The following is a 10,354-nucleotide window of genomic DNA, read 5'->3' on the forward strand; positions in this document are numbered from 1 at the left end:
GACACACCCCGCCCCAGTGACACACCCCCACCAACAAGGTGACACCCCAAACATTTCGCCAACTGGGGACTAAGAACACAAACAAATGAACCTTGGGTGTAGGGGGTGGGTGGGGAGGCATTCTTGTTCAAGCCACTACAACTGGTAACACACAGCTAAATATATTTAATTATTTGATGTCACTGTTGTCCTCAGGAGCCATGTGGTAACACCTGTACCTAGTGACGGGTATTTGTAGTGATCCCTGATTCTGCTGTGGCTAAGGAAACATTTGCATGGCTTGATCCAGTTGCTTGGATTTCTTTTCAGTTTGAAGGTAAGGGTGGGTGCTCGACAAATAGCTTATACTAGATGGGCTTTCAGCCACCAGACTGGGGTCCTCAGCTATGGTTGGACAAAAGTAAGAAGTCAATCATGGTATGCTGCTGCAAGGTACATAGCTCACAGATAACAATAATGTACTGGCTATTCCAAAAAGCTAGGGAAAGGGGGACTATTTCTTTTTCCTCCTCCTCCTCTTCCTCCTCCACCTCCTCTTCCTCTTCTCCTTCTCTCCCCCTTCTCCTTTCTCTTTCTTTTTTTTCTTTTTTTCTCTTTTTCTTTTTTTCTTTTTTCTTTTGGCAGTGCAGGGCTTTGCAGCTAAAATGTCACATCTGCAGGCAGAACTGACCAATTGATCAGTTGATTGATTCAACCATTGATTCACTGTGGGACGGAGCAAGAGTGGGGTTGAGGAGTATCCAAACCTTGCAAATCTCATCGGCAGGAGTGGAATGGCTCCTCCACCTGCTGTCCTGGGCCCACATATCCTGACATCCATAGGCCTGTGTCCCCACTGAGGTCAGGTAGCATAGTAGCCAGGTTAAACTTCCTCTTCCCTTACATCATGTCCAGCAGCACCTGGAATTCCTCCTTATGCAAATGAGGCACTCCCAGCACAGACCCCCTACCCACTCAGCAAAGGTTACATAGCCTTTGTTCCCCCACCAATTAAATGAGCTGCTCCCTAGATCCTGTCTCTGCAAATTCTGTTCTTGTGATTACTTGCCACTTAAGGTCTTTGCTTGCTGCCTAAGGTCTCCATTGCCCCTAGTCCCTCCCACCTCGAGTTCCCTGATCACGCTGATATGGGGAGTGGTGTGGGTACTGATCCATTGATTGAGTTGAAATATCGATAAGCCACCTAGGTTATCCTGAACTCCTACAACAGCCCAGGTAAAATACTGTGATCCCCCTGCCTCGGGCTCCAGAGTAGCTCAGATTATATCCCTGTACTACTAGACCCAACTAAAAGAAAAGATTTTTTTTAATGGCTGTATCAAAAGAAAATACTTGGGGCTGGTGAGATGGCTCAGTGGGTAAGAGCACCCGATTGCTCTTCCAAAGGTCCGGAGTTCAAATCCCAGCAACCACATGGTGGCTCATAACCATCCATAACAAGATCTGACGCCCTCTTCTGGAGTGTCTGAAGACAGCTACAGTGTACTTACATATATAATAAATAAATAAATCTTAAAAAAAAAAAAAAAAAAGAAACTAAACTTAATAACTTTAAAAAAAAAAGGAAAGAAAGAAAATACTTATAAAGATACTTAAGATTTGAACCTTACAGGCCTCAGGGGTTAAAGGTGACTACTGGGTTCAGTACTAAGTGCTCATATGACAGCTCACAACGGCATATAACTCCAGTTCTCCGGGATCGGACCCCCTCTTCTGACCTCCTCAGTCTCCAATAGGCACATGGTGCAAATATATTCATTAGGGCTCACACATACACACATAAATCAATATATTTTACAAAATATTTGAATATTGCATGCCTATAATAAACACTGATGCCTATATCAATGTCTGACCTCCACTCATATATACAGTACCACAAATATAACTTAAGGCCATATTTATGTGTACATATGAGTATGCCTGAACATGTGAGTATGTGTCCATCTGTCTGTCTGTCTGTCTGTCTGTCTACCACATATGTACAGGAACCCATAGAGACCATGTGTCAGGTCCCCTGGGATTGGGGTGCTAGAGCCAAACCCAGGTCCCTTCCCAGCGCAGCAAGCACCCTCATCCTGAGACACTCTCTGTGTCTCTGTGCTTTGTCAGTCAAGAGTCCGTTTCTTTCTTTCAAAGCAATAATTTATCAAGTAAATAGATTCAGATTTCCTCCCTACCACTCAGTCGTACTGCTAAGCATCGACATCTTTATTTGTTTCTTCCTGGTTTTGCCTTTGCTTCTCAGAGTTAACCTGGACAGCTACTTGTTGATTTCTCAGGTTGGGACCTGCTCAGGAGACTTTCCACCGCCAGTGAAGTCTGACCATCAGACTTTCTCTCTGGTCAGGCCTTTCCCTCGTGCTTACAATTCATATACAGCTCGTGCAGAGTACCATCGGCCTTTCCCTCGTGCTTACAATTCATATATAGCTCGTGCAGAGTGCCATAGTTTTGTTTATTTTCTGGGACTAACTTTTCCCCCTGAAATCAATTATTGCTTTATTTTTACATTTATTTGATGATGGTTTCTACCCTGTCGTCACTCATGCCCAACCCACCCTGACGTCACTCATGCCCAACCCCCAGGCTGCCTAGATGCTGTCAAAGATGTCAGACAGCGAATTGTTTTGTTTTTATTTGTTTTGAATGTTTTGTCTTATTTTGTTTTGCCGTTCCTTAGTACCTGGAAATAGGATTCCATGCGGCCCAGACTGGCTTGCCTCTCTCTGCCTCCACTGCGCAAATACAGAAATATTAGACATTCGCGTCCACACTTAGTTAATACTTCTTTGTCTAGAATTTAAATTTTTTATTTTATGTGTATGGTTGTTTTGCCTGCATGTGTGTCTGTGCACGGTTTGTGCATCTGATGTCCTCAAAGACCAGAAGAGAGCAATGGATGGCCTGAAACTGAAATTACAGACAATTGTGAGCTACCAGGTGGGTGCTGGGAATCTGCTCTGGGTCCTCTGGAAGAGCAGCCATTGCTCTGAACTCCCAAGCCTCTCTGCAGCCATTTTTAAAATATATTTTGGAAAGGTATAGATAGTTCACAGCTTCTCCCTCCTGTCCTCTCCTGTCCTCTCCTGTCCCCTCCTGTCCTCTCCTGTCCTCTCCTGTCCTCTCCTGTCCCCTCCTGTCCGCTCCTGTCCTCTCCTGTCCTCTCCTTTTTCTCTTTTGGTGGTGGTGGTGGTGGTGGTGAAAGAGGCTCTCAGTACGTAATCTTGGCTGGCCTGGAACTCCCAAAGATAGTCTTGCCTCTACCTCCCTGGTGATGGGATTAAAGATGTTTGTCACAAATTGGTGACATCAAGCTGGAGTTTGTTCCTGCCGTCCTGGAACTTGGAGGGCTGAGGCAGGAGACTTGGCGTAAGTTCCAGGAGCTTCAGAGTGAGAACCCATCTCAGAACAAAACTGTTAGCATCATCCTGGACTCCACCCTCATCCACTCACTGGCTCCTTCCTATAGACTCCACCCCCATCTGCTCACTGGCTCCTTCCTCTGGCTCCACCTTCTTTCTCAGGAGTCCCAGGGGACTCTGCCAGTCTCCATTGCCAAGAGACCTGCTAAATCCAGGAGACCCACAGAGAGCATACCTAGAGACACAGAACACTGGCAAAGGTCTGCTCAATTAGATTATTACTGCCTCTGTTTTCACTGAACCTCAGGCTGAAACAGGCATAACAAAGCACACTGTAGAAGGCACCTGTGAGAGAAGACCCATCTTCCTGAGTCCGGCTTATCTTGTGCCATTATTATTATTTTTTTAAGATTTATTTACTTATTATATGTAAGTACACTGTAGCTGTCTTCAGACACTCCAAAAGAGGGAGTCAGATCTTGTTATGGATGGTTATGAGCCACCATGCGGTTGCTGGGATTTGAACTCCGGACCTTCGGAAGAGCAGTCGGGTGCTCTTACCCAGTGAGCCATCTCACCAGCCCATCTTGTGCCATTATTAACCCCCACCCCACCCAGTGTCCTAGATGTGATTTCATCCTCTGTGGCTGAGCGGTGCTCCGTGGTGTGTGGACACATTTCCTCACTACTCAGAAAGCCAGGGTGGAAGGAAGGAGAGGGATTGACCTGAGCTGGAGAGATGGCTTGATGGATAAACTTACCTGCTGCACAAAAGCATGAGGACCTGAGTTCAGATCTCAGCACCCACATAAGAAGCTGGGCATGTATTAAAAAATTAAAAAAAAAAAAAAAAAAAAAAAAAAAGAAGAAGCTGGGTATGGCCAGGCATGGTGGCGCACACCTTTAATCCCAGCACTCGGGAGGCAGAGGCAGGCGAATTTCTGAGTTCGAGGCCAGCCTGGTCTACAAAGTGAGTTCCAGGACAGCCAGGGCTATACAGAGAAACCCTGCCTCGAAAAATCCAAAAAAAAAAAGAAGAAGAAGCTGGGCATGGTCCTGGTCCTGCACACACCTGTAACGCCAACACTAGGGAGAATGGAGACAAGAGGACCACGGGGACTCACGGCTATGAGCATAGCTGAGAAACACACTTCCAGGCTCAGGGAAAGAGACCGGCCTGAAGGACGAAGGCAGAGCATAACAAAGGGCATCGAATCCCATCCAAGATCACACAGGCATGAGCACCCACACATACACATGTGCATGCTCCATACATACAGACATGCATACATACACATGCACACTAGCAAAACTAAGAAGGAGAGCAAGGATTCTTAGCTGAGGCTTCACAGCAAGGCCAGGTTTGCGTCTCGTGTGACATTCTGATTTGGGGCACTGAGGAATGATGGAGTGGAAGCTACTGAACTTGCACTTGAGTGATCAGAGACAAAACAATATATGATATTATGAGAGCTTATGCTCCATACAGGAAAAATGAAGGAAGGGACTGTGGTGCTATAGGAAGCAGAATCTCATTTAGTGACAAGAAAAGAATTTCTAAAGAAGTGACTAGTGCAAGGACCTAAACTCAATAGTGGAGTGTGTCACTGGACACCAGGTGGGAAACAGAAGGAATGATCAATAGAGACTTGGTCCTGAATCAACGTGGAGAAGAGGCAGCGCGCTCATAGATGTTCAGCACCTTCAAGCTGTTTTTCAGTTAATTGTCACAGTGCTGTGAGGTCTGCCTGACAACAGGTATTGATGGAACAGGAGCGGTGAGCTGCTGTAAATAAAGGAGGAGGTAAGCTGGGCGAGGTGCCCCAGCAGATGATCAGCGACAGTCCCAGGCCTACATGGGCTCTGTGCTGAGTAAGACCTTATCTCTAAAAAGCAGGAAAGGTGGCATGGGCACTCACACCTCCAACTCAGAAGGACGAGGCAGAGAGACTGCCAAGGCTTTAAGGCCAGCTTGGTCTGCATAGTGTGTTCCAGGACAGTCTGGACTACAGAGGAGTGAGACTCTGTCTCAAAAGCAAAGCCCAAGGGCTGGAGAAATGGGTCAGTGGGTCAGAGCACTTGTTGCTCTTTCAGACGACCGTCGTCTGGTTCCCAGCACCCACAAGGTGACTCGCAGTCACCTGTAACTCCGAGGATCTGACCCCATTTTCTGGCCTTTGGGGGGATTAAGCATGCATGTGATTGACACGTATATATACATTCAGGCAAAACACTTATACACGTGAAAAAATGAAAAAAAAAAACCTAAAACAAAGCAGAAACACAAAACAAATTTTAAAAAGCAGCAACAATGAATAAGTTAAGGAACCTGTAAGGTGGCTCAGAAAGGGACGGTACTTGCTGCCTGGCAAACTGGGTTTGCACCATGTGGTAGAAGGAGAGAACCAAATCCTACCAATTATCCTCTAACTTCCACATGTGTGCCATGGGAAGTACATGCCTACATGCACAGATACACACACACACACACACACACACATATAAAGCAATGACTGAACAAATATAATAACACATTTTTGAAAATAAGGTAGTCAAGGAACACAATGCTTAAGAATTAGCTTTTTTTTTTTTTTTTCAGTGTAGAAGTTAGGACACTGTGCCACACCCATGCCTGGCAAGACCACTGCCTGCACCCCAGTCCAGAAACTCGGCTTTATAAGGCAAAGGAAGGTGAGGGTTAGGATCCAGCCCCAGAGAAAATGACTAAGCAGGGCAGGAGGAAGGGGACAGTGCATGCAACAGAGGGGGGAAAAAAGAAAGAAAAGAAAAAGCCACAAAGAGGCTGGCATGTTGAATGATTCATCTCTGTGCATTACGAATTCAGCAAGCATTAGCACAAGAGAAGTGGTTGGGGGGGTGGGATGGGGGGAGGAGAAAGCACACCAGGAACTGACACCTTCAATGAAGAAAGTAGGATGAACTTGAGGATGGTGGATGCTGGGACAGGGGGATGACTAACCTGAAACGAAGTTTGAGACAAGTGTGAGGAAAGCAGATGAGCTAAAGGATTCTTTCTGGGGACAACAGAGGGTTTGAGGTCTCCAGGTGCTCAGCCCAGGGGTGAGGGTGGAGCTGCAGGGGAGGTGTACCCAGCATAGGAGTGAGGCAGAACCCCAACCAACAGTCCACACGACCTCTATCACACAAGATGCCATTCTCTCATTTACCTCAGGAAGCTCAGACAATGTTGTTGGCAGTCATAGATCCGAGAGACTGACAGAAAAGGCAATCTTGTGATTTACATCTTGAATGTTCCCCGACAGTCATACCTGGAAGGTTTGGTTCACAGCCTGTGATATCACTGAGAGGTGGTGAGACCTTTAGGACAGTGGTTTTCAACCTGTGGGTCACTACCCTTTGAAGAGTCAAGACCCTGTTACCACAAAAGTCTCTGGAGTAAGGGGACCTAACTCATTCCGTTTTAGAACAGGCAACCATGTTAGGCCTTGAACATCAATTCCCAGGACAGGCCAAGTGACTTGGAAAAACTGAAGCCAATCAGCAATTGCCCTGACATCTGGCCAGGGGCTTACAATAGATAAGAAAAAGTCCCTACTCTCCCTTGAGGTATGAACCAATCAGACATGTACAAACATCTCATATTATAAGCTCAACTAATCCTGATGATGGTGACCCAGCTGCACTTGGAAAACCCCTAACTGGCTTTAAAGGGGGCCTGCAAGCTTCCTTCGGGGTCACCCTTTTGCTTGGATGTGACCCCCACATGCTGGCTGTTTCTGCAGAATAGACACTCTTTGTCTGGCATACAAAGAAGTCTGAGAGGTCTTCTTTCAGCGATTCTCAGACCCTTACACTGAGACCATCAGAAAACACCAATATTTACCTTACTATTCATAACAGTAGCAAAATTAGTTATGAGGTAGCAACGAAAATAATTTTATGGTTAGGGGATGAGTCGCCACAGCATGAGGAACTGTACTAAAGGGTGGCAGCTTTAGGAAGATTGAAAGGCACTGCCTTTATGGAAGGAAGACAGAACTGGGAAGCACACCCTTGAGGGGCTATGGAGGCCCACCTCTGCCCCTCCTTCAGTCTTGCTTAGTGACCATGAGGTGGGTACCTCCCTCCACCACACACATCCACAGTGGCTGAACTGCCTCGCCTTGGGCCTCAGGCAATGGGATCACATGACTATGAACTGAAACCTGGATGTGAGTTCCAGCTCTGCCCCCAAGGAGGCAAAGAGCTCAACCAAGGGAAGGCTGCCTCTGCGCCTGACTCAGGGACACAAGGGAGAGAGTTCAGGAAGGAGCTGTAGACATTGAGCCTCCTTCCCTTGGAGTAGGCAAGATCTCTGAAACTATGTGTTATATTATAATGTTTTAATGTATAAAATGAAAACCAAAAAAGCCAACAGGGTTGACCATTTAAAGATATCAGTTCAAGAGCATGCTCCTTTGACAAAGGGACAGTTGGGAAAATGTGTGCAAAGCCAACAACAGACACAGCTAGAACACTGAAGAACTTCTGCCTCAGCCAAGGAATGCCAGGACCCTGCCCCTCCCCATCCTTTTCCCTGAAACTGGTCTCCTTCGTATGGGCTGTCTCAAGATGTTCTCAAACTTGCACAACAGAAGAGAATGACCTTGAACTTGTGATTCTCCTGCTTCCTCTTCTCCAGCCTTGGGTTTACATGTGTACCCCACCACCCATCCCCTCTCTAGTCAACCTTCAGTATATGAAGCCCTGACTCAAAAAATAAAATAAGTAGGGGCTGGAGAGGTGGCTCAGTGGTTAAGAGCATCAACTGCTCTTCCAGAGGTCCTGAGTTAAATTCCCANCAACCACATGGTGGCTCACAACCTTCAGTAATGGGATCTGACACCCTCCTCTGGTGTATCTGAAGACAGCTCCAGTGTACCTATATAAAGTAAATAAATAAATCTTTTTAAAAAATAAAATAAGTAAACAGCTAACAAAACAAAAAGATTCAACAGCTCTGTCATCCAGGGCTGCCAAGCCACACCTTGTCTCAAACAAGCCAACAAAGAAAGTGGCTTGTCAGGGGCTGGAGAGACAGCTCAAGGGTCAATGAGCACTTGTTACTCTTCCAGAGGATCCTGGTTCAGGTGGCTCACAAACCCCTGTAACGCTGTGGATACAGTGGATACTCTGTGGATGCAGTGGTTACTCTGTGGATGCAGTGGATACTCTGTGGATACAGTGGATTCCCTCTTCTGGCCTCCAGAGGTACCAAGCATACACTAAAGCACATTTATACATGCAGGTCAAACATTCACACATTTAAAAAAAATCTGGTTGCGGTAGCACAGATTGGCAATCTCAGGACCTGGAGGAGGGGGAAGGAGGTGAAAGGCAGAAGTTCAGGGGTTTAAGGCTAGCCTGGGCTACATGAGCCCCTTCCTTAATAAAAACAGTAAGTGAATAAATCAATTTATTTCTTAAAGATTTATTTATTTATTATATGTAAGTACTCTGTAGCTGTTTTCAGACACATCAGAAGAGGGTATCAGATCTCATTACCGATGCTTGTGAGCCACCATGTGGTTGCTGGGATTTGAACTCAGGACCTTCAGAAGAGCAGTCAGTGCTCTTAACCACTGAGCCATCTCTCCAGCCCCAATCAATTCATTTCATTGTGGGTTTTAGAGTGTTCAGATATTCAAATTGCCCAGCAATTCTCAGTACAGTATCAATTCCATACTTTTAGAAGTATATACCAAAATTAGAAGTTCATAGAGCTTTAAGAATTAACATATATTGGGGCTGGTGAGATGGCTCAGCGGTTAAGAGCACTGACTGCTCTTCTGAAGGTCCTGAGTTCAAATCCCAGCAACCACATGGTGGCTCACAACCATCTGTAACTAAATCTGATGCCTTCTTCTGGAACATCTGAAGACAGCTACAGTGTACTTTTAAAAAATAAAAATAAATAAATAAATCAAAAAAAAAGAATTAACATATATTAACTAAAACACAGATGGTGGATCAGAAGCAGGGCTATATTAATTACACTAGAGAGGGTGCCCACATAAACAGGAATAGACAAATAAAACAGGTGAGGCAAATCAGGGCTGGGGGGAGGGGTATTGATCGGTGGAGCACGGGGCCCTGGCTTTGATCCCAGCACCAAAACAATAAAATAAATGAAATAGATTTCACACAGGCCAACTGAGGAAGTAAATCTTAATCTTGTGTACCTGAGGTGAAGCCAAGAGAAGAGCAAATGACAGAACAAAGAGTCAGGCACACAAGAAAACTCCAGCTGCCTTGAAAGGTACGCCTAATGCTTAGCAGCTTTTATAAAGCAGGAGTTCAGTCCCAGCACTGGCAACAAAATAAGGCTCCAGGTATGTTGCGGTACACCCTGGCAATCCGAGCACTTTGGAAACTAAAGCGAGAAGATCAAGAGTTCAAGGCCAGTGCAGTCACAGTAAGACCCTATCTCAACCTAACACAAACCCTCTCACTGTTACCTCATCACGATGGGGATCAGGAATTTGGGCAAAGGCAGTTCTTCAGTTTCTGTATGATGGGGGCAGGGGCTACTGGTTAGGATTCAGATTCCAGAGTAAGTACCCTACCCAAGTCTCCTGAATATATTTAAAAAACAAAACAAAAAAACAGTACAATGACCGGGCAGTGGTGGCACACGCCTTTAATCCCAGCACTTGGGAGGTAGAGGCAGGNGAATTTCTGAGTTTGAGGCCAGCCTGGTCTACAGAGTGAGTTCCAGGACAGCCAGGGCTACACAGAGAAACCCTGCCTGTGGGAAGGGGTGAGAGACCGCTCACCACATAAAGGCGCCAAGCCTGATGACCTGAGTTCAATTCCCAGAATCCACATGGTCATAAAGAGAACACCAACTCTTGCAAGTTGTCCTTTGACCTACACACACACACACACACACACACACCCCTCATAAGCACACACATCACACCACACACACAGTGACTCACATGCACTTTCCTTGTCCAAATAAATAA

This window comes from Mus pahari, chromosome 1 (assembly GCF_900095145.1).
Source record: "Mus pahari chromosome 1, PAHARI_EIJ_v1.1, whole genome shotgun sequence".
In the NCBI taxonomy this organism is placed as follows: Eukaryota; Metazoa; Chordata; class Mammalia; order Rodentia; family Muridae; genus Mus; species Mus pahari.